Genomic DNA, 23,826 nt, shown 5'->3' on the forward strand with positions numbered 1-23,826 from the left:
TTTCTATATTTTCTTTTCCAAAAACTCAACTTCAAAACACTCTCCTGCAATGCGCCTCACCAAAAAAAAAGTATTGTTTACCTCAAATCTGAAATCCACAATAGAAGCTAGCCTGAAGCTAACCAGAAGCTAACCAGGAGCTAGCCAGAAGCTAGCCAGAAGCTAGCCAGTTTACTGGCTAACGTTAGTATTTAGCTAACCACGGTTGATGGTCATCAGCTATCCTTTAGCTCGAAAAGCTCTCGCCAGTTTTGTACAACGTGACTCAGACCAGAATATACCAGACCTATTTTTCTCTTCATATCCCCCGGATTTCAACCAAAAGCTCTGAACATTTACAGCTGGATCTCGCCGCGAGCTAGCTGCTATCCGTGTGACTATTGGCTTACGTCGGTCCCAGAGCAAACTTCAATTATTCCGGAGCTAGCCAGCTGAAGAGTTCCATCAACCACTCCTGGGCTACAATCACCTATCCAGACCCGTTTTACTGCCGATGCGGAGCTTCACCGGGCCTTCACGACTGTACTACCAACGTTATCTGCACGAGGGAGTTATCCAACTGGCTTCGTTACCTGAACGGAGTTAGCTGTCTTAAGACGTTAGCTGTCTTATCGGCTGCTATCTGAATAGGTCTCTCTGACAATTTTTTGGGGGTCACTACAACTATATCTATTTTGCCAATTGGATTGATCCCCTATACTACACGGAACCCCACTAATCTACTAACGGAAACGCAAGAAGTGGCTAAAAACAGAACACCGTCCTACGCTAGCTTGCTACCGATGGCCCGGCAAGCTGTCTGAATCGCCATTACCCCAACCAACCTCACTACTAACTGGACCCTTATGATCACTCGACTATGCATGCCTCTCCTTAATGTCAATATTCCTTGTCCATTGCTGTTCTGGTTAGTGTTTATTGGCTTATTTAACTGTAGAGCCTCTAGCCCTGTTCATTATACCTTATCCAACCTTTCAGTTCCACCACCCACACATGCGATGACATCACCAGGTTTCAATGATGTTTCTAGAGACAATATCTCTCTCATCATCACTCAATGCCTAGGTTTACCTCCACTGTATTCACATCCTACCATACCTTTGTCTGTACATTATACCTTGAAGCTATTTTATCACCCCCAGAAACTTCCTTTTACTCTCTGTTCCGGACGTTCTAAACGACCAATTCCCATAGCTTTTAGCCATACCCTTATCCTACTCCTCCTCTGTTCCTCTGGTGATATAGAGGTGAATCCAGGCCCTGCAGTGTCTAGCTCCACTCCTATTCCCGAGGCGCTCTCTTTTGATGACTTCTGTAACCGTAATAGCCTTGGTTTCATGCATTTTAACATTAGAAGCCTCCTCCCTAAGCTTGTTTTATTCACTGCTTTAGCACACTCTGCCAACCTGGATGTTCTAGTCGCGTCTGAATCCTGGCTTAGGAAGACCACCAAAAATTCTGAAATCACCATTCCGAACTACAACATTTTCAGACAAGATAGAACGGCCAAAGGGGGAGGTGTTGCAATCTACTGCAGAGATAGCCTGCAGAGTTCTGTCCTACTATCCAGGTCTGTACCCAAACAATTTGAACTTCTACTTTTAAAAATCCAGCTCTATAAAAACAAGTCTCTCACTGTCGCCACCTGCTGTAGACCCCCCTCTGCCCCCAGCTGTGCTCTGGACACCATATGTGAACTGATTGCCCCCTATCTATCTTCAGAGCTTGTGCTGCTAGGCAACCTAAACTGGAACATGCTTAACACCCCAGCCATCCTACAATCTAAGCTTGATGCCCTCAATCTCACACAAATTATCAATGAACCTACCAGGTACCACCCCAAAGCCGTAAACACAGGGACCCTCATAGATATCATCCTAACCAACTTGCCCTCTAAATACACCTCTGCTGTTTTCAACCAAGATCTCAGCAATCACTGCCTCATTGCCTGCATCCGTAATGGGTCAACGGTCAAACGACCTCCACTCGTCACTGTCAAACGCTCCCTGAAACACTTCAGCGAGCAGGCCTTTCTAATCGACCTGGCCGGGGTATCCTGGAAGGACACTGACCTCATCCCGTCAGTAGAGGATGCCTGGTTATTTTTATAAATGCCTTCCTCACCATCTTAAATAAGCATACCCCAATCAAGAAATGTAGAACCAGGAACAGGTGTAGCCCCTGGTGCTCTCCAGACCTGACTGCCCTTAACCAACACAAAAACATACTGTGCCGTTCTGCATTAGCATCAAACAGCCCCCGTGATATGCAACTTTTCAGGGAAGCTAGAAACCAGTACACACAGGCAATTAGAAAAGCCAAGGCTAGCTTCTTCAAGCAGAAATGTTCTTCCTGCAACACAAACTAAAAAAAGTTCTGGGACACTGTAAAGTCCTTGGAGAATAAGAAAACCTCCTCCCAGCTGCCCACTGCACTGAGGATAGGAAACTGTCACTACGGATAAATCCACTATAATTGAGAACTTCAAAAAGCATTTTTCTACAGCTGGCCGTGTTTCCACCTGGTTACCCCTAACCCGGTCAACAGAACTGCACCCCCCACAGCAACTCGCACAAGCCTTCCCCATTTCTCCTTCTCCCAAATCCAGTCAGCTGATGCTCTGAAAGTGCTGCAAAATCTGGACCCCTACAAATCAGCCGGGCTAGAAAATCTGGACCCTTTCTTTTTAAATTTATCTGCCGAAATTATTGCAACCCCTATTACTAGACTGTTCAACCTCTCTTCCGTGTCGTCTGAGATTCCCAAAGATTGGAAAGCAGCTGCGGTCATCCCCCTCTTCAAGGGGGGGGCACTCTTGACCCAAACTGCTACAGACCTATATCTATCCTACCCTGCCTTTCTAAGATCTTCGAAAGATTACCAACCATTTCGAATCCCACCATACCTTCTCCGCTATGCAATCTGGTTTCAGAGCTGGTCATGGGTGCACCTCAGCCACGTGTATGGACAGAGGAGAGGACATGGACGTCTCGTTTGTCATGGAACTTTACTGCCAGCTGTTAACATTTTTTATTTTGTATAAAGGGTCATTTAAGATGGCAGTAGCGTTGTTGATGAAATGCAGTCATAGCAGCAGAACTAGAAAGCAGTCATGGGAAAAGAGGGTGGCAAAGAAGGGAGTTGCAAACATAGGATCTCTGCCCCAGTGTTCTCTTATGGAGTTCCTCTTTACAGTCACCAGAAATGTATACATTTCACTAATTGTGGCTGCTGCTGCCCCCACCCCCACTCCAGACTGGGACTCATCAACACAAACAGCAGGGCCAGGAGGGGTGAAATGGCTGGCAGCCTTCCAGCTACCACAGAACCCTGTACTATCGGTCTGCCTCTGTCACCACCAGCATCTTCGAAGGGAACTGGGACTTTGTCAGTCGACAAGGGATCCTCTGTCACTGTCAGAACCTGATTCCTGACATTCAGACTCATTGTCAGAATTTTTTTTAAATCTCCATTTCTGCATTTCTGAGTTGTCTCCTTTTGAAAGACATTGCTAATGCTACAGCTTAGCTCATTAGCTACGTACATAACAACACTGAATGGCTCAGAGCAGGAGTGAGAGGTTACGTGATTGACTGCCTGCACGCGCCATTTGTATCAATAAATCACTATCAGAAAATGTTTTGTGTAGTGTTCCTATATTTACTATTTTATTCACGTTTTTCAATTACCGGTTATAAAATCATGCATTCCGATTTTTGCATAGATTGTAAAGGGCACATAGTATTTGTGTAAAATAATGTTTTGAAGGTCGTACTGATTATGAGCTAAGCTAATTCCAGCTATGTGTGTGGAGCCATGTTTGTTGACATACAATGCATTCTGGGTTTCACTTGATCGTCTGTCGGACCAAAGATGCTATAGCAAAATGAGGTAAGAGTTCACACATTTTTTGAGGACTTCCGGAAATTACTGGTGGGATGTGAACGACAGTAGATGACACCCCTTCAACATGCATACTATAAACAGACCAAACACATCTCGTCTTCTCTTATTATCTTCGGTTTCTGTGAGGAAAAAAATGCATGGCTGCGCGCTGAAACTAATCTTCGGATTACTTTCGATTTCTATAAAGTGTTTTACATAGTTATTTCGATCAATGGTGAGCTCACCCGTGATGTGATTAATTATACATAGTAATTGCTATTAGCAAATTCATAATGTAGTTTATGTCAGCCTAGAGCTAGAAAATATGACAGCTTGTGTGGGGTCAATCTTTGCTCAGTTAGCGCTAGAACAACTGTAGCCTACATTTTTCCGGTTAGGATGATTGTGTTATGCTATATATACTGTACTTCTGTGAATATCTGAACATTGCATCCCAAAATAAACTGCTCACATTCTGGACATAACTTTGCAAGGACTGTGTTTGTGTAAATAGTTTCTGAAAAAAGTGTGGCCAGCTCAAACGCTGATTGTTGCATCATTCGAAACTGGCCGTTCTAAACATTCTAAATGAGTGTTCTAATCACACATGTGTGATCTTACGCTTCAGGGACCACTGTAGAACGATCACACCCGTGTGATGGTACGTGTGAAAGGGTTAACAATGTACAAATGGTAGAGGACACAAGATAAAATAAATAAGCATAGATATGGGTTGTATTTACAATGGTACGTGTTCTTCACTGGTTGCCCTTTTCTCGTGGCAACAGGTCACAAATCTTGCTGCTTTGATGGCACACTGTGGAATTTCACCCAGTAGATATGGGAGTTTTTCAAAATTGGATTTGTTTTCGAATTCTTTGTGGATCTGTGTAATCTGAGGGAAATATGTATCTCTAATATGGTCATACATTGGGCAGGAGGTTAGGAAGTGCAGCTCAGTTTCCACCTCATTTTGTGGGCAGTGAGCACATAGCCTGTCTTCTCTTGAGAGCCATGTCTGCCTACGGCGGCCTTTCTCAATAGCAAGGCTATGCTCGCTGAGTCTGTACATAGTCAAAGCTTTCCTTGATTTTGGGTCAGTCACAGTGGTCAGGTCTGCCGCTGTGTACTCTCTGTGTAGGGCCAAATAGCATTCTAGTTTGCTCTGTTTTTTTGTTAATTCTTTCCAATGTGTCAAGTAATTATCTTTTTGTTTTCTCATGATTTGGTTGGGTCTAATTGTGCTGCTGTCCTGGGACTCTGTAGGGTGTGTTTGTGAACAGAGCCCCAGGACCAGCTTGCTTAGGGACTCTTCTCCAGGTTCATCTCTCTGTAGGTGATGGCTTTGTTGTGGAAGGTTTGGGAATCGCTTCCTTTTAGGTGGTTATAGAATTTAACAGCTCTTTTCTGGATTTTGATAATTAGTGGGTATCGGCCTAATTCTGCTCTGCATGCATTATTTGGTGTTCTACGTTGTACAGGAGGATATTTTTGCAGAATTCTGCGTGCAGAGTCTCAATTTGGTGTTTGTCCCATTTTGTGAAGTCTTGGTTGGTGAGCGGACCCCAGACCTCACAACCATAAAGGGCAATGGGCTCTATGACTGATTCAAGTATTTTTAGCCAGATCCTAATTGGTATGTTGAAATTTATGTTCCTTTTGATGGCATAGAATGCCCTTCTTGCCTTGTCTCTCAGATCGTTCACAGCTTTGTGGAAGTTACCTGTGGCGCTGATGTTTAGGCCAAGGTATGTATAGTTTTTTGTGTGCTCTAGGGCAACAGTGTCTAGATGGAATTTGTATTTGTGGTCCTGGTGACTGGACCTTTTTTGGAACATAATATCTCTCTCTCTCTCTCTCTCTCTCTCTCTCTCTCTCTCTCTCTATATATATATATATATATATATATATATATATCTGTACTTGTAACTTTACTCTGTAATGAAAGAGTTAAATCAGACTCAATGAAACATGAAGATTTAAAACACAACTTTCAGTCATTGTCTCTTTTTACCATACATCTAGGGGTTTAACAGAGTGGCCCACTGACATAAGAAATGCAAGAGCATTTCCAAAAACTCAAACATCTCACACATCTCCCACTGCCCCATGGTCCTGCTGAGTCCAATCTTAAGAGATGATCAGTGCATCAGTTAAAATAGTAATCTGGCTCTATAAGAAGAATACCAGTCTCTGTGGTAGTTTGAGTTAAAATTAGGTCAGATGTCTCAGTGTTAATCCATTGCCTTCCAATACAATTTCAAGTATCTTTATACAAGGTGTTGCGTTGTCTCCGCTTTCTTGTGTTTTCTTAATCTCTGTTTTTTCCGTTGTTAAGTAAATAATTTGCTCTTGCAGTAAAGCCTGGTTTAGGTTGCAAACAGCCCGGAAGAATATATAATACCAGTCCTCCTCGTCGATACCAGATCTGCAACAAAACCTGGGAAGGAAATGAAAACAGTAAAACAGAACCTCAAGTATACTCAGAGGGAAGATTGTATAGTCTATAGTGTCGCAGTGTCTTTTATTAGAAAATCAAGGAAAAGGAACAGACACAGTCCTATAACTAATGTGATTGGCATCTCCTTTGACGGCTGCTGAAGTGTCCTGGTGTCCTCTTATCTAATTCTCTGTTTGGCTGGGAGGCTGGAGTCAGTTAATGAAGCCTGTTTCATTCATTATGAAAGGCAGGGGTATTCGATGGTGTAGCAGCAGCCCAGAGAACCGAAGCTGGGTTATTATGACACTCTGTTCACAGAATGGACTCACCGGGGGGAATGAATGGTGTTTCTGCCTGACTTTCATTAGGCTACACCATAACACATTGGTTTACACCAAGCATGTAGATCGCTCTGAATGTTATTGTGCAGTGCACTTCTTGTTCTTTTCTGTTCTGTCCGCTGTGCGTGCTCTAACCTCAGATTTTTGCCCTCAGATTGGTACCGGGGAGGAGCGGTTTTGAAGAGAGATTTTGCTTTGGAGAGAGACTTCTTTTTGGCTTGTGAGGTAATTGTCAGTACTGTGGGATATATTGTAGATGTTCTTCTCTGTACACCCGGCCCTCTCTTTTCTCCATCCAGTTGGTTTCTTCTGGATGATTGTGGCTTGCCTATGACAGTCTGACTGTAGTACAAGATTGAAGCATCCAGACAAACGTCACAAGCCTTAATAGAATGCATTGAAAGTTTGGCCCATGATGGTTCTTCTCCATCAGCATAGATATTGGAACATCACATCTGACCACAGAAAATACTCTCCGAAAATATTTGTAACACATATCATATCACAGAATACATCCTGTACTGAACTTCCCATTCACAATCAATGCATAAATTATCACGTTTCCAGCTAGATGTATTTTTCTGATGGCATCAAATTTTTCTTTACAGAAAGTATGCTAACAGAAGATTCAATTTGACAACCAAATATTCTGTCCCTGTCTCATTAGCATTGCTTGTTGTCAATCGAATGTCACACATGTTCCTCATCATACTGTGACTGCAATACAGGTAATACAAAAACCTACTTTTACCCAATAATCATTGGGTTTGTCTCCTGCTGCTTTTATGGATTCCAATCTCTTGATATTGTCATACAGTATACAGTATACTTGTTTCTCTCTTTACTCACCCTCTTCTGAAACATGATGATGTAGACATTGTCTCTGCCTTACATTTCTGAACAGCTGAAATAAAAATCCTGCAGGGATTTGAACAAACATTCCCAAAAATATATAGCTATATTACGAAGGGTACAACCTTCTCTGTATGTTGTAACGGATATTGCAGTTGCACAAGCAGGACAAAGTCCCTACACATTGCATTGGAGCAAAAACAATCAGTGTCTTGTGTGGTGATGTAGGCTAGTCTTTATAGATGCTGCCATATCGAAGCCACTAGCCAGTTGCTGAAAAAGAACACTACTGCTTGGACTGCCTATCTGCTTCCTGCTACAGCCAATGTTTGCAATGATGATGAAAAAAGAACATTACATCGCTAATAAGACTATGTGTCTGTCTGTGACTTGCTTCTGTATGATAGGCTGTCTAGATAACAGCAACTCCCCACTTCACTTATGTACTGGGGCAAAAAACGATCTGCGTTTTAACCACACACAGGCCCTATAACTGCTTTTTATATCTGCGTTTTAACCACATACAGGCCCGATAACTTCTTGATGCACCCATCCCATTAGCGGGATCATTTTCGTCAACCACCGCTGAATTGCAGAGCGCCAAATTCAAATTAAATCACTAAAAATATTACATTTTCATGAAATCACAAGTGCAATATAGCAAAACACAGCTTAGCTTGTTGTTAATCCACCTGGCGTGTTAGATTTCAATAAAGACTTTCGGCGAAAGCATACCAAGCGTTTATGTAAGCACATCTCTCTCAGTAGACAAAATATTACAAACAGCTAGCAGCCAAGTAGATTGGCCACGAAAGTCAGAAAAGCAATACATTAAATAGTTTACCTTTGATGATCTTCGGATGTTTGCACTCACGAGACTCCCAGTTACATAATAAATCTTCCTTTTGTTCCATAAAGATTATTTTTCTATCCAAAATATCTCCATTTGGTTAGCGCGTTATGTTCAGTAATCCACAGGCTCGAGCGGTCACGACATCGCAGACGAAAATTCCAAATAGTATCCGTAATGTTCACAGAAACATGTCAAACGTTTTTTATAATCAATCCTCAGGTTGTTTTTTCACTAAATAATCGATAATATATAAACCGGGAATGTAGCTCCTTCAGAGAGAGAGAGAGAGAGAAAATGGATGCTTCAACCACACACAGGCCCTTTAACTGCTTGTTGTATCTGTGTTTTAACCACACACAGGCCCTATAACTGCTATTTGTATCTGCGTTTTAACCACACACAGTGTCACGACTTCCACCGAAGTCGTTACTTCTCCTTGTTCGGACGGTGTTCGGCCGTCGGTGTCATCGGTCTTCTAGCCATCGTCGATCCACTTTTCATTTTCCATTTGTTTTGTCTTGTTTTCTTACACACCTGGTTTCCATTTCCATCATTAATTGTTGTGGATATAACCCTCTGTTCCCCCCATGTCCTTGTGTGGAATTGTTTGTTTTTAAGTGTTTGTACGCTATGTTACTGGTGCGCTATGTTACTGGTACCTATCTCTGCTCTCCTGCATCTGACTTCACTGCCACCAGTTCCGCAACCCTTACAGAATTCCACACCACCCATATGGAGTAAGCAGGAGCAAGTGCCCTGGTATAGGGGTCGAGGATCCCGTCCTGGAGCAAGAGGCGATGATCCACCATCTCGGCGGGGCCTCAACAGGGGCCTCCACTACTCACTCCCCCTGCACCCGGTTCCAGTGGGATTCGTCTCACCCTCCCCGGGGAGTATGATGGGAAGGCTGCCCGCTGCCAGGGTTTACTGCTGCAGTTGGATTTATACCTGAAAACCGTCCAGCCGGCTCCTTCAGCCTGTGAGAGGGTATCTGCCCTCGTCTCATGCCTCTCGGGGAAAGCCCTGGAGTGGGCCAACGCAGTGTGGGTGGAAGGAGATGCGGTGCTGGACTACTTTAAGGAGTTCATCAATCGTTTCTGGGAAGTCTTCGACCACCCGCCCGAGGGCAGAGCGGCGGGTGAACGTCTTTTCCACCTGCTGCAGGGACGAGGAGCGCACAGGAGTTCGCTTTGGACTTTCGGACCCTGGCCTCCGGAGCGGGATGGAACGACAGGGCCCTGATCGACCACTATCGCTGCAGTTTGTGCGAGGACGTCTGTCGAGAGTTGGCCTGCAGGGACACCACCCTTACCTGTGACCAGCTGGTGTACCTGTCCATTCGGCTGGATAACCTGCTGGCTACCCGCGGACGTCCAGATCGGGGTCTGTTGGTTCCATCCCCCAGCACCACCACTCCGATGCCCATGAAGTTGGGAGGTGCTGCACTCAGGAAGACCGGAGGAGGTTCCGTCTCATGTACCATCTGTGGCCGCAGAGGTCACACTGCCGGTCAGTACCAGGTTGGTTCCTCAGGGGGTCAAGGCAGCAGGCAGGGCACTCTGGCGTCACCCCAGGTGAGAAGGCACCATTCTCACCCAGAGCCCTCTGTTGCACACATGTTTTTCTTGTTCACTTCCTGAGTTTTACTCGCATTCCCAGCATAAGGCACTCGTCAATTCAGGCGCGGCTGGGAATTTTATTGACAGATCATTTGCCCAAAGTTTTGGGATCTCCATCGTTCCTGAGGTTATGCCCTTCCCAGTTCACGCCTTAGATAGTCGACCATTAGGGTCAGGATTGATTAGGGAGGCCACCACTCCTCTGGGCATGGTGACACAGGGGGTCGCACGGAGAGAATCAGTCTCTTTCTCATTGACTCTCCTGTGTTTCCCGGGGTACTAGGCCTACCCTGGTTAGCTTGTCATGACCCCACGGTTTCATGGCTACGTAGGGCTCTCACAGGGTGGTCGCGAGAATGCTCGGGGAGGTGTTTAGGTATCTCCGTAGGTGCTACTACAGTGGAAAGTCCAGACCAGGTCTCCACCGTGCGCATTCCCCCCGAATATGGCGATTTGGCCCTCGCCTTCTCCAAAAAGAAGGCGACTCAATTACCACCCCAATGACGGGGGGATTGTGCGATAAATCTCCTGATAGATGCTGTACTTCCCAGGAATCACTTGTATCCTCTATCACAGGCGGAGACGGTGGCTATGGAAACATATGTCTCCGAATCATTGCGTCAGGGGTACATTCGGTCCTCCACTTCCCCCGCCTCCTCGAGTTTCTATTTTGTGAAGAAGGAGGGAGGTCTGTGCCCGTGTATTTACTATCGAGGTCTTAATCAGATAACTGTGAGGTACAGTTACCCGCTACATCTTATCTCCACGGCGATTGAATCAATGCACAGGGCGCGCTTCTTCACCAAATTTGATCTCAGGAGTGCTTACAACCTGGTGCGTATCCGGGAGGGAGATGAGTGGAAGACGGCGTTCAGTACGACATCAGGGCATTATGAAAACCTTGTCATGCCGTACGGGTTGATGAATGCTCCATCAGTCTTCCAAGCCTTTGTAGATGAGATTTTCAGGGACCTGCACGGGCAGGGTGTAGTGGTGTATATTGATGACATTCTGATATACTCCGCTACACACGCGCCGAGCATCTGTCCCTGGTGCGCAAGTAGCTTGGTCGATTGGTGGAGCATGATCTGTACGCCAAGGCTAAGAAATGTCTGTTCTTTCAACAGTCCATCTCCTTCCTTGGGTACGGCATTTCCATCTCAGGGGTGGAGATGGAGAGTGACCGCATCTCAGCCGTGCGTAATTGGCCGATTCCCACCACGGTAAAGGAGGTGCAGGGGTTTCTAGGGTTTGCCAATTACTATCGGAGGTTTATCCGGGGTTTTGGTCAGGTAGCGGCTCCCATTACTCCACTGCTGCAGGGGGGACCAGTACGTTTGCAGTGGTCGGCTGAGGCGGACAGGTTCAAATCAAATCAAATTTTATTTGTCACATACACATGGTTAGCAGATGTTAATTTGAGTGTAGCGAAATGCTTGTGCTTCTAGTTCCGCCAATGCAGTAATAACCAACAAGTAATCTAACTAACAATTCCAAAACTACTGTCTTATACACAGTGTAAGGGGATAAAGAATATGTACATAAGGATATATGAATGAGTGATGGTACAGAGCAGCATAGGCAAGATACAGTAGATGGTATCGAGTACAGTATATACATATGAGATGAGTATGTAAACAAAGTGGCATAGTTAAAGTGGCTAGTGATACATGTATTACATAAGGATGCAGTCGATGATATAGAGTACAGTATATACGTATGCATATGAGATTAATAATGTAGGGTAAGTAACATTATATAAGGTAGCATTGTTTAAAGTGGCTAGTGATATATTTACATCATTTCCCATCAATTCCCATTATTAAAGTGGCTGGAGTTGAGTCAGTGTCAGTGTCAGTGTCAGTGTGTTGGCAGCAGCCACTCAATGTTAGTGGTGGCTGTTTAACAGTCTGATGGCCTTGAGATAGAAGCCGTTTTTCAGTCTCTCGGTCCCAGCTTTGATGCACCTGTACTGACCTCGCCTTCTGGATGATAGCGGGGTGAACAGGCAGTGGCTCGGGTGGTTGTTGTCCTTGATGATCTTTATGGCCTTCCTGTAACATCGGGTGTTGTAGGTGTCCTGGAGTGCAGGTAGTTTGCCCCCGGTGATGCGTTGTGCAGACCTCACTAGCCTCTGGAGAGCCTTACGGTTGTGGGCGGAGCAGTTGCCGTACCAGGCGGTGATGCAGCCCGCCAGGATGCTCTCGATTGTGCATCTGTAGAAGTTTGTGAGTGCTTTTGGTGACAAGCCGAATTTCTTCAGCCTCCTGAGGTTGAAGAGGCGCTGCTGCGCCTTCTTCACGATGCTGTCTGTGTGAGTGGACCAATTCAGTTTATCTGTGATGTGTATGCCGAGGAACTTAAAACTTGCTACCCTCTCCACTACTGTTCCATCGATGTGGATAGGGGGGTGTTCCCTCTGCTGTTTCCTGAAGTCCACAATCATCTCCTTAGTTTTGTTGACGTTGAGTGTGAGGTTATTTTCCTGACACCACACTCCGAGGGCCCTCACCTCCTCCCTGTAGGCCGTCTCGTCGTTGTTGGTAATCAAGCCTACCACTGTTGTGTCGTCCGCAAACTTGATGATTGAGTTGGAGGCGTGCGTGGCCACGCAGTCGTGGGTGAACAGGGAGTACAGGAGAGGGCTCAGAACGCACCCTTGTGGGGCCCCAGTGTTGAGGATCAGCGGGGTGGAGATGTTGTTGCCTACCCTCACCACCTAGGGGTGGCCCGTCAGGAAGTCCAGTACCCAGTTGCACAGGGCGGGGTCGAGACCCAGGGTCTCGAGCTTGATGACGAGCTTGGAGGGTACTATGGTGTTGAATGCCGAGCTGTAGTCGATGAACAGCATTCTCACATAGGTATTCCTCTTGTCCAGATGGGTTAGGGCAGTGTGCAGTGTGGTTGAGATTGCATCGTCTGTGGACCTATTTGGGTGGTAAGCAAATTGGAGTGGGTCTAGGGTGTCAGGTAGGGTGGAGGTGATATGGTCCTTGACTAGTCTCTCAAAGCACTTCATGATGACGGAAGTGAGTGCTACGGGGCGGTAGTCGTTTAGCTCAGTTACCTTAGCTTTCTTGGGAACAGGAACAATGGTGGCCCTCTTGAAGCATGTGGGAACAGCAGACTGGTATAGGGATTGATTGAATATGTCCGTAAGGTTCTTTGGTCACCTCAGGGCTCTGTTTACCTCGGCTCCCGTGCTGGCCCATCCGGATCCTTCTTTGGCATTCATAGTGGCGGTGGACGCTTCCGAGGCTAGGATAGGAGCTGTGCTTTCTCAGCGCTCGGGTACGCCACCGAACCTCCGCCCCTGTGCCAGGTTCCCAGAACTGTAAGGCAGACGCTCTGTCCTGGCTGTATGACACAGAGGAGCGGCCCATGGATCCCACCCCCATACTCCCGGCCTCCTGCCTAGTGGCGCCGGTAGTGTGGGAGATGGACGCAGACATTGAGCAGGCATTACTTGCAGAGGCCCCTCCCCTCCAGTGTCCCGCTGGGCGTCTGCATATTCTGTCTGCTGTACGTGACCGGCTGATCTATTGGGCCCACACGTCACCCTCCTCTGGTCATCCAGGCATCGGTCGGACGGTGCGCTGTCCGAGTGGGAAGTACTGGTGGACCACTTTGGCTAAGGACGTGAGGGTGTATGTTTCCTCATGCCCAGAGGTAAGCTACACCCCTTACCCGTTCCACAGCGGCCATGGTCACACCTGTCGATCGATTTCATGACCGATCTTCCCCCATCACAGGGAAACACCATGATCCTGGTTGTTGTGGATCGTTTCTCTAAGTCCTGCTGTCTCCTCCCGCTGCCCTGTCTCCCTACGGCCCTACAGACTTTGGAGGCCTTGTTTACACAAGTCTTCTGGCACTACGGGGTGCCTGAGGAAATAGTGTCTGATCGGGGTCCCCAATTCACTTCGAGGGTCTGTAGGGCGTTCATGGAACGTCTGGGAGTCTCGATCAACCTTACCTCTGGTTTTCACCCCGAGAGTAATGGGCAGGTGGAGAGAGTAAACCAGGATGTGGGTAGGTTTCTGAGGTCTTATTGCCAGGACCGGCCGGGGGAGTGGGCAGCGTTCGTGCTCTGGGCAGAGATGGCCCAGAACTCGCTCCGCCACTCTTCCACTAACCTCTTCCCCTTCCAGTGTATACTGGGGTATCAGCCGGTTCTGGCTCCCTGGCATCAGAGTCAGACAGAGGCTCCTGCGGTGGACGACTGGTTCTGGCGCACGGAGGAAACATGGGATGCCGCCCATGTTAACCTTCAGAGCGCCGTGCTGCGCCAGAAAGCCAGTGCAGACCGTCACCGCAGTGAGGCTCCGATGTTCGCACCGGTGGACCGGGTCTGGCTCTCGACCCGAAAACTGCCCCTCCACCTGCCCTGCCATTTCTCTTTGTTATTTTTGTTATTTCCGTGTTCATTCTAATAAATATGGACACAAACGACGCTGCACCTTGGTCCTCACCTTCTCCTTCATACGACAACCGTTACACAGGTCTTGTAATTGCAGGATAGTTCTCCTTGGGACTAGAGAGCAGAGGTGAGAGAGAAGGTGTCTACTTTTTTTCCAACACATCCCATTTTTCATCCTCTCCTCCTCACTGGCATTCTGCTCCCTCTTTTAATTACTGCTGCTCTGTGCAGTGAGTGTGAATATGAGTGCATAGGTGTAGGCAGAGGCCAACCATGTTCTCCTACCACACATAAACACTCAGATATAAGGGCAAAAACACAGCAGTGACAAAACAAGTAAATACACTCTTTTGTCCTCACGGTTGACTCTACAAAACAGAGCCTTTGAACCCTGCGTTATTAAAACTAGGCAGAGAGACTAGGAAGGTTTGTTGAGAGAGTGGGAGCATCTCCCACCGGACCCTCCTACTGAGGCGTTGAACTTCCCTGCCTCTGTGGAGGAGTCATTTTAGCTTAGATAACCCCCCTCCTAAATGGAAGCAACCTTTTGGAGAGGCTAAGGGGCTCTGAGGGGACAGAATGTTTTATCTACCTGGAGTGCATTGCACTGATCGAGCCAAGCTATTTTGTTTGCAGTGGAAAAAGAAAGGACAGAGTGGAAAAATGATGTAAGTAAGTATATAAAGTACATTCGAAAAGTATTCAGACCCCTTGACTTTTTCCACATTTTGTTACGTTACAGCCTTATTCTAAAATGGGTTCATTTGTTTTTTCCCCTCATCAATCTACACACAATTACCCATAACGACAAAGCAAAAACAGGTTTATATTTTTTTGTTGCACATGTATTAAAAATGGAAAACTGAAATATCACATTTACATAAGTATTCAGACCCTTTGCTACGAGACTCGAAATTGAGCTCAGGTGCATAAGATCCCACAGTTGGCAGTGCATTTCAGAACAAAAACCAAGCCATGAGGTCGAAGGAATTGTCCATAAAGCTCCGAGACAGGATTGTTTCGAGGCACAGATCTGGGGAAGGGTACCAAAAAGTTTGGAAACACCAAGACTATTCCTAGAGCTGGCCTGCCGGCCAAACTGAGCAATTTGGGGAGAAGGAAGGTGACCAAGAACCCGATGGTTACGCTGACAGAGCTCCAGAGTTCCTTTCTGGAGATGGAAGAACAACCATCTCTGCAGCACACCACCAATCAGGCCTTTATAATAGAGTGGCCAGAGAGAAGCCACTCCTCAGTAGAAGGCACATGAAGGACTCTTGGACCACGAGAAACAAGATTCATTGGTCTGATGAAAACAAGATTGAACTCTTTGGCCTGACGAAAACAAGATTGAACTCTTTGGCCTGAACGTCAAGTGTCACGTCTCGAGGAAACGTGAAGAGAGACAAAGCGAGAAAATCTGTGAGAATATACCTACAGTATGTGAATAAAAATAGGTGATCTCAGTTAGCCAATGCGAGAAAAGCAATGAATGAAAGAAAAACGTGCCTGATGGTTGGCGTCTATGGGGATTTTTTTGTCCAGTGTTTAGACACATACGACACAAATCATGTACAAGTTGGTTTATTTGTGACATGTGGATAAAAGCCACTGTTGGCTGGCTGCTGTCTGGTTGATCACTGCTAGCTGTCATTTTCATCTCAACTAATTTGCGTCTCGACATGCTGCTGCCGGCTACCTCCTTTTCCTCCTCTACCTGTACTGCCACATTGCCTCGATCAGCTGATCCCACCAACCAGGGTTTCTGTAACTCTGTCATGATAGAATGTGCACACTGTGAAATTGATCGTGATGCATTTAGGAGTGTTTACACTTCCTCCAGGCTGCAGGAGTGCTCCAGGGGAGATGTGGCATTTGATTTAAATATGAGGATGGTTCTTCTAGCCCACAAACTTGGACTTGGTTATGCAACTCTAAAGAAAATAAGCAAAGGGATTCCTTCCTTGCATCTCAGCTCATATCAGAGACATGGCAGGAGAATGACAGGTAAATAGAAAGGGAGAGTAGCCCATTTTTGTCAGGTGACTTGCTGTGCATAAATAATATTTATTTACATGCTCTAGCAAATGTATTCAGAGTGAATAAAACAGAGTGATAAGAAAACATAACTATACAATGAGACTGTCACATTGGCCTATAGCGTCATAGGGCCCCCCACACTTTAGTTGCAGAGTTTCAGAGAGGGCTATAGTTAATGGAGAGTGCTGCAAAGATCATTAGAAGAGCATACACAGATATAGACCATGACATAGCAGAGTAGAGAAGGAGGATGGGGATGCCATCATAGACATTCATGTATCCTGTGATGGCACTTTGCGCAAGAGGATTCACTTCAAACTACGGGATAGGTGTATGCATTGGTGCTGGTACCAGCGAGCCCTAGAAAATGGTGAAGATCCACCCAGTCAAAAAACATGCAGGACATACATGTTTTGTTAGAGAGGTTGCACAGAAAATTGTACATGTATATAATAGGATGTCAAATGATAACCTCCTCAAAAGAACGAAGCACGGGGGAAGCCAGAATGTAAATGAATGCCTGATCTCTGTAAAATGGTTGCGATGCCCCAAAACTGTCTTTGTGGGCCAAAGCCGTTCTGCTGTATCAAATGTGATGGACAAATTGTGTCTTGACAGCACTTTGGTGACACTGGAAGCAATCAGAGAGGAGTTGTGAGAGCTGATGGTGCTTCATTTGAGTGTGCCAAGCGTAGGCGCAGGTCACATGACACAGTCAAGAAAATAAAGTGGCACCAGCAACAACTCATAGAGGGCCTTACATATGGGCATGCATAACTGATACATTTTCTGCACATTTCAATAGCCATACAAAATCCTTATATGTGGAAAAATTAGCAAAGTGATATGAGAATTTGCCCAAAATGGTATATTTTCCCAACAGACCTGTAGTCAAAGCATATGCTCTATTGCTTGAAAAAAATGTATTAAACATGCTAATGTATTTGTAAAAGGTATATTTGATGTTTATTTGTCAATTTAGAAGTGATATATGAATAAGAGTTTAGTTAATGTGACATAAATGGTCTTATTTATGGAAAGTACATTTTGATTGCATTAGCCTATCTTTATCAGCCATTTTCTCAAAATGACATGTTCCCATGTGCCAAATAATTTCTCTCAATCTTCAAAGGACATTCACATTATTCCACCCACTGCGCCACTCGGAAGGCCCTGAACTTCATATGTTGGCGCTCATGAGTCCTTTTACATGGAAATGACCTTCAACCACCCAATGGAGAAACAATTAGTGAGATGCTATCTTTAAAAAATATAAAAGAACGGAAATGGGTGAGCCTTTCTGAATTATATCGAGCTAGGCTTGAACATTTGTAGACAACATCCTGTGTCTCCAATCAAAGATTGACAAGTTTTTTTATGTAACTCATAATGCTGTACAGAACAGTGCAGTATACTGTAAGATCATTATTTCAATACTCTCTCTGCTTGACCATTCCCTATGCTTTGTTATGACTATGTTTTGTGATCTTAGTGTACTTAATGCACTCTGATGTTTACCTTTTTCCTTTGTTATTATGGCCAACAAAAACAAATGGCCCTTCATGAATTCGCTCATTCAGAAAAGTGACTTTGAGGGTTTAGTGAATGGTTGTCTGCATCACCTTGGTCATCTATAAATAAAACCAGGGTGTCTGAACTGACCAGAGAACACATTAACATAACTGATTAATGGACAACCACTGCAGTACTGTATATCCTTGCCAGTTCATAGTGGACTAGAGGCTAATTAGGGAACCACAGCTGCTTCAAGGAAGGTGATTTTGACTCTCAAATGGTACAGATTTGAAAAACTGTGAAATAAATATTATTGATTGTACAATATTAGAAGTTAGAAACGGTTTGTAGAGAGGAATGTAAAAGTATTGGATGGTTAAATAAATGTATTGTTTTCTTTTGAGAATATATACAAGTTGCTTAGGCAGGTTTGAATAGAAAAGACCAGAACCTATAGTACCTTGCAAAAGTATTCTTCCCCCTTGGCATTTTTCCTATTTTGTTGCATTACAACCTGTAATTTGAATTTATTTTTATTTGGATATAATGTAATGGACATTCTCAAAATAGTCCAAATTGGTGAAGTGAAATGAAAAAATTAACTTGTTTAAAAACTATTTTTACAAATTACAAACGGAAAAGTGGTGGATGCGTATGTATTCACCCCTAAATAAGATCTGGTGCAATCAATTACCTTCAGTCATATAATTTGTTAAATAAAGTCCATCTGTGTGCAATCTAAGTGTCACATGATCTGTCACATGATCTCAGTATATATACACCTGTTCTGAAAGGCCCCAGAGTCTACAACACCACCAAGCAAGAGGCACAATGAAGACCAGGGAGCTCTTCAAACAGGTCAGGTACAAAGTTGTGGAGAAGTACAGATCAGGGTTGGGTTATAAAAAATATCCTCAACTTTGAACATCCCACGGAGCACCATTAAATATATTATTAAACAATTGAAATAATATGGCACCAGAACAAACGTGCCAAGACGAAAGAGACAGAAGAAGGTACTCTGGTCAGATGAAAAAATTGAGCTTTTTGGACATCAAGGAAAACACTATGTCTGGCACAAACCCAACACCTCCCATCACCCCGAGAGCACCATCCCCACAGTGAAGCATGGTGGTGGCAGCTGTGGGGATGTTTTTCATGGGAAACTGGTCAGAAATGAAGGAATGATGGATGGCACTAAATACAGGGAACTTCTTGAGGGAAACCTATTTCAGTCTTCCAGAGATTTGAGACTGGGATGGAGGTTCACCTTCCAGCAGGACAATGACCCAAAGCATACTGCTAAAGCATCACTCAACTGGTTTAAGGGGAAACATTTAAATGTCTTGGAATTGCCAAAGCCCAGACCTCAATCCAATTGAGAATCTGTGGTATGACTTAAAGATTGCTGTACACCAGCGGAACCCAGTGGAACTTAAAGGAGCAAGGGCAGTTTATCCTTGAAGAATAGACAAAAATCCCAATGCTTAGAAGAGCCAAGCTTTTAGAGTCATACCTTAAGAGACTTGCAGCTGAAATTACTGCAAAAGGTGGCTCTGCAAAGTAATGACTTTAGGGGGGGTGAATAGTTATGTTTTCAGTTTTTTGTCTTATTTCTTGTTTGTATCACAATAAAAAATATTTTGCATCTTCAAAGTGGTAGGCATGTTGTGTAAATTAAATTATACAAACCCCCAAAATATATTTTAATTCCAGGTTGTAAGGCAACAAAATAGGAACAATGCCAAGGGGGGTGAATAGTTTCACAAGACACTGTAAATCATAAAAATGAGTCTGAGCTCTTACTGAAAGATAACAGCAGCGGTGAACTATTGTCCTTGCACAGAATACAACTCTTAAAGGGCCTCCGTCTCTCTCAAAGACCCCTGCCTTCAGATTAAATGTGGATGGGAGCCTCACACAAATATACACAACAAAGTCTTCAGGTCTCCCCCATCCAAAGCAAACGTATATACCAGTATGAAGTGTACTGTCCCCCACCTCCAGGAGAAGAGTCAGTAGGGGCGCAATGTATCCACTAACACATATTTCATTGCTCTGTCATTATTGTGTTGTGCATTTCCTGACTTCTGTACCCTAGCAGCCATTCCGGGGCAGGTAGGCAGCACTTTTAGTGAGGATGGCAATTCAATTCAATAAGTGATGCAAGGAGAGAAACATATTTATTAAACTCTCACCCACTCCATCTTTGGAACACACTATAATGGAATAGCTTCTATGTGTTGTCAAAGCAAAGCAGTCCTCATTCACTGTTCTGTTGGCATTGCCAAGCAGATCCGTTGGCATTGCCTACCTGAATAATTGTCCCTTGCATACTCTAGCGTACATCAGTTAAGAACAGAATATAAAGTTAATAACTATGTCAAGTAAAGAAAAAATTGCTTCATTTTGAGGGTCACCTGCTTAATGACAAATTAACATACAGTTATCTGGAGTTGGCTCAGGATGTTTGTATAGAAACTCAATACAACATGCACCTAACATAGCCAAAGGTTGATTTGAAATCAAATGTCAAGTCAACATTTAGACAAGGTATTATTATCTTATTAACCCCTAGTGTTTCATCATCCTTCCTATCAAAATATGTAATGGCCTGCACTTAGTTTTATTTTCATTATTTTCTTTAAACGATTCAGCAGCTATTCGATTAAATAGGAGACAAGAGGCATATTTTGGTATCTTAGTTCATTAAAGCCTGTAGGTATGGGTGATGTGTTTTCTCCACTGCTCATAATGTCGCTTTATAAGTCCCTGTCCAACCCCCTTAGAATGTAATTTTTAATCAGCAGATTACATCATGATAAAGAGGCAGCACTCTGCTTACCTAAAGCAAATGGAGTTTGTTCAACTTCATCCTTCCTCTGTGGATGGAACGGCACTTGAGACCGTTCTGCTATCTTTTCTACCGCTGTAAACAGAATTATGCCAAGCCTTTTGTTTTCAGGGGTTTAGTGACTGACAATCTGCCTGATTCCATGTTTCAAACAAAGACCCGCTTGATGACAGGACTTGCTATGACAGCCATATGTGACTCACCACCTGGATTTGGTCTTATGTAGCAGCATTTGAAATAGTGTTTTTTATATTGGATAAAAGTAGAAGCTCAAAGCTACAAAATGATATATCATACACTGAATATATTAGGAACAATGGGAAAGTAATTCTGCTTTGAAAGTTGATCAACTTGTAAACTCACTTTTGGGAAAATGGCCTTTGAATGTTTCTCCATACAACTCTTCATTCCCCTGAACGCCAGAGCACTGGACGGACGCACCATTGGCAGCGTCACTAATAATACGATGCCCATTAACAATGTCTATGTGGGCAATCACAGTGAGTCCATACAGCTTCTTATCATTGAATTTCCTCATGTTCCTGTTGTTTTGGGATTTTCATGGCTGGGGGGGCACAACCCCGTTACTGACTGGACCACTGGTTCTATCCTGGGTTGGAGCCCGTTCTGCCACTCACATTGCCTGAAGGTGGCGCAGCCTTCCCTGGGACGTCCTCCTGCGGGCTCTGGTAAAGCCTCGGATTTCTCTGGCATTCCCACGGAGTACCAGGACCTTCTGGAGGGTTTCAGCAAGACTCTCTGGCTGCTGGAAGCATTCGTCCATTGCCTCCCCTGCCAGCGCAGGGTTCTTTGTGGAAAAAAAGGACAAGACCCTGCGTCCATGTACCAACTACCCGGGGGTCAATGACATCACGGTTAAGAATCGTTACCCTCTACCACTCCTCTCCTCGGCTGTCAAACCTCTCCAGGGGGCAACCATCTTTTCCAAGTTGGACCGTTGGAATGCCTACCACCAAGTTTGGAAACAAGAAGGAGATGAGTGGAAGACAACCTTCAACACAGCTAGTGGACACTATGAGTACCTGGTCATGCCGTTTGGAGTCACCAACGCTGTTTAGACTCACTGCAGTGTTCCAGACCCTGGTCAACGATGTGCTCCATGACATGTTGAATCGGTTTGTGTTTGTCTACCTCTACGACATCCTTGTTTTCCCCGTTCTGCTCAAGAACACATCCTCCATGTCCGACAAGTCCTTCAGCGCCTCCTAGAGAACCAGTTGCTTGTGAAAGCAGAAAAGTGTGAATTCCACTACTCCACTATCTCCTTTCTGGGATACGTCATCGCTGAAGGGAATGTTCAGATGGATCATGAAAAAGTGAAAGCGGTGGTGGATTAGCCCAACCTACATCCAGAGTGTAGCTGCAACGTTTCCTGGGATTTGCTCATTTCTACCACCGCTTAATTTGGGGCTACAGCTCCCTGGTGGCTCCCTTCTCTGCACTCAATTCTCCCAAGGTGCCGTTCACATGGTCCCTAGCTGTTGACAGAGAGTATTTGGACCCGGTTTGGATTTGGATCGGTTTAGTACAGCCCCATCCTCATCCATCCGGACCCGTTCCATCAGTTCGTGGTTGAGGTCGACGCATCTGATGTTGGAGTCGGGGCCATCCTGTTCCAGCAGTCTGCCCAAGACCAAAAGCTGCATCCCTGTGTCTTCCTGTCCCATCGTCTCAACCCCTCTGTGAGAAACCAACATAAGAAATCGGGAACTTCTTGCGATCAATATGGTGTTGGAGGAGTGGAGGCACTGGCTGGAGGGGGGGAAAATATATTTTTGGTGTGGACCGACCATAAGAATTTAGAATATCTCTGCAATGCCATGTGCCTGAACTCTAGGCAGGTCCGTTGGGCTCTGTTATTCACCAGGTTCAACTTCACCCTCTCCTACCGCCCAAGGTCCAAGAATGTGAAGCCGGACACTCTCTCTCTCCTGTATAGTTCTGCTGCCACACTTTCTGACTCTGAGAGCATCCTCGCTAACTCATGTCTTGCAGCTACAGTTGTCTGGGGTATTGAGAGCCTGGTTCGCAAGGCACAACATTCCCAACCGGACCCTGGGCAGGGGCCTGGCTAACCGGATGTTTTTCCCTGATTCTGCCCCATCTCAGGCCCTGGAATGGGCTCATTCATCCAAGTTCACTTGTCATATCGGCTTCCGTCGAACCCTGACCTTCCGCCGACAATGCTTCAGGTGGCCCACTATGGTTCCTGACGTCTCAGCCATCGTCGCCGCATGCACGATGAATGCTCAGAATAAGACCTCCTTCAGCCACTCCCTGTTCCTCATCGCACCTGGTCCCTTATATCCCTGGATTTTGTCACTGGGCTTCCTCCGTCTGATGGCAACACCACTATCCTGACAGTAGTGGATAGGTTCTCTAATGCCACCCATTTCATCCCACTCCCCAAGTTACCTTCAGCCAAGGAGATGGCCCAGCGCATGGTGCAGCACGTCTTCCGAATCCATGGACTCCCTGTCGACATTGTCTCTGATCATGGTCCTCAATTCTTGTCCATTCTTGTTTCATCCCCAGTCCAATGGCCAGGTGGAACGTGCCAATCAAGGCCTGGAGATTCCGCCTGGTTTTGACCAACCCCACCATCCGGAGCTGGCAACTTGTGTGGGTGGAGTATGCCCAGAACACTCTTCCCTGCTCAGCCACTGGGCTCTCACCCTTCGAGTGATCCATGGGGATCAGCTCCCGCTCTTCCCGGTGCAAGAAGAAGAGGTCAACATACCCTCGGCCCAAATGTTCATGCGCCTCTGTAGGCGTACCTGGAAGACAGCTCGGTCTGCTCTTATCAATAACACCCCCAGGTATCGTTGACAAATGGACCACCAACGGAATCCGGCTCCCCGCTAACATCTCAGGCAGAGGGTATGGCTGTCTACGCATGAGTCCCGTAAACTTTCCCCCTGTTTTATTGGTCCTTTCCCCATCTCTAAAGTCCTTAGTCCCACTGCTGTTCGTCTTCTGTTACCCT

Source organism: Oncorhynchus tshawytscha, linkage group LG10, assembly GCF_018296145.1.
Source record: "Oncorhynchus tshawytscha isolate Ot180627B linkage group LG10, Otsh_v2.0, whole genome shotgun sequence".
Classification (NCBI taxonomy): domain Eukaryota; kingdom Metazoa; phylum Chordata; class Actinopteri; order Salmoniformes; family Salmonidae; genus Oncorhynchus; species Oncorhynchus tshawytscha.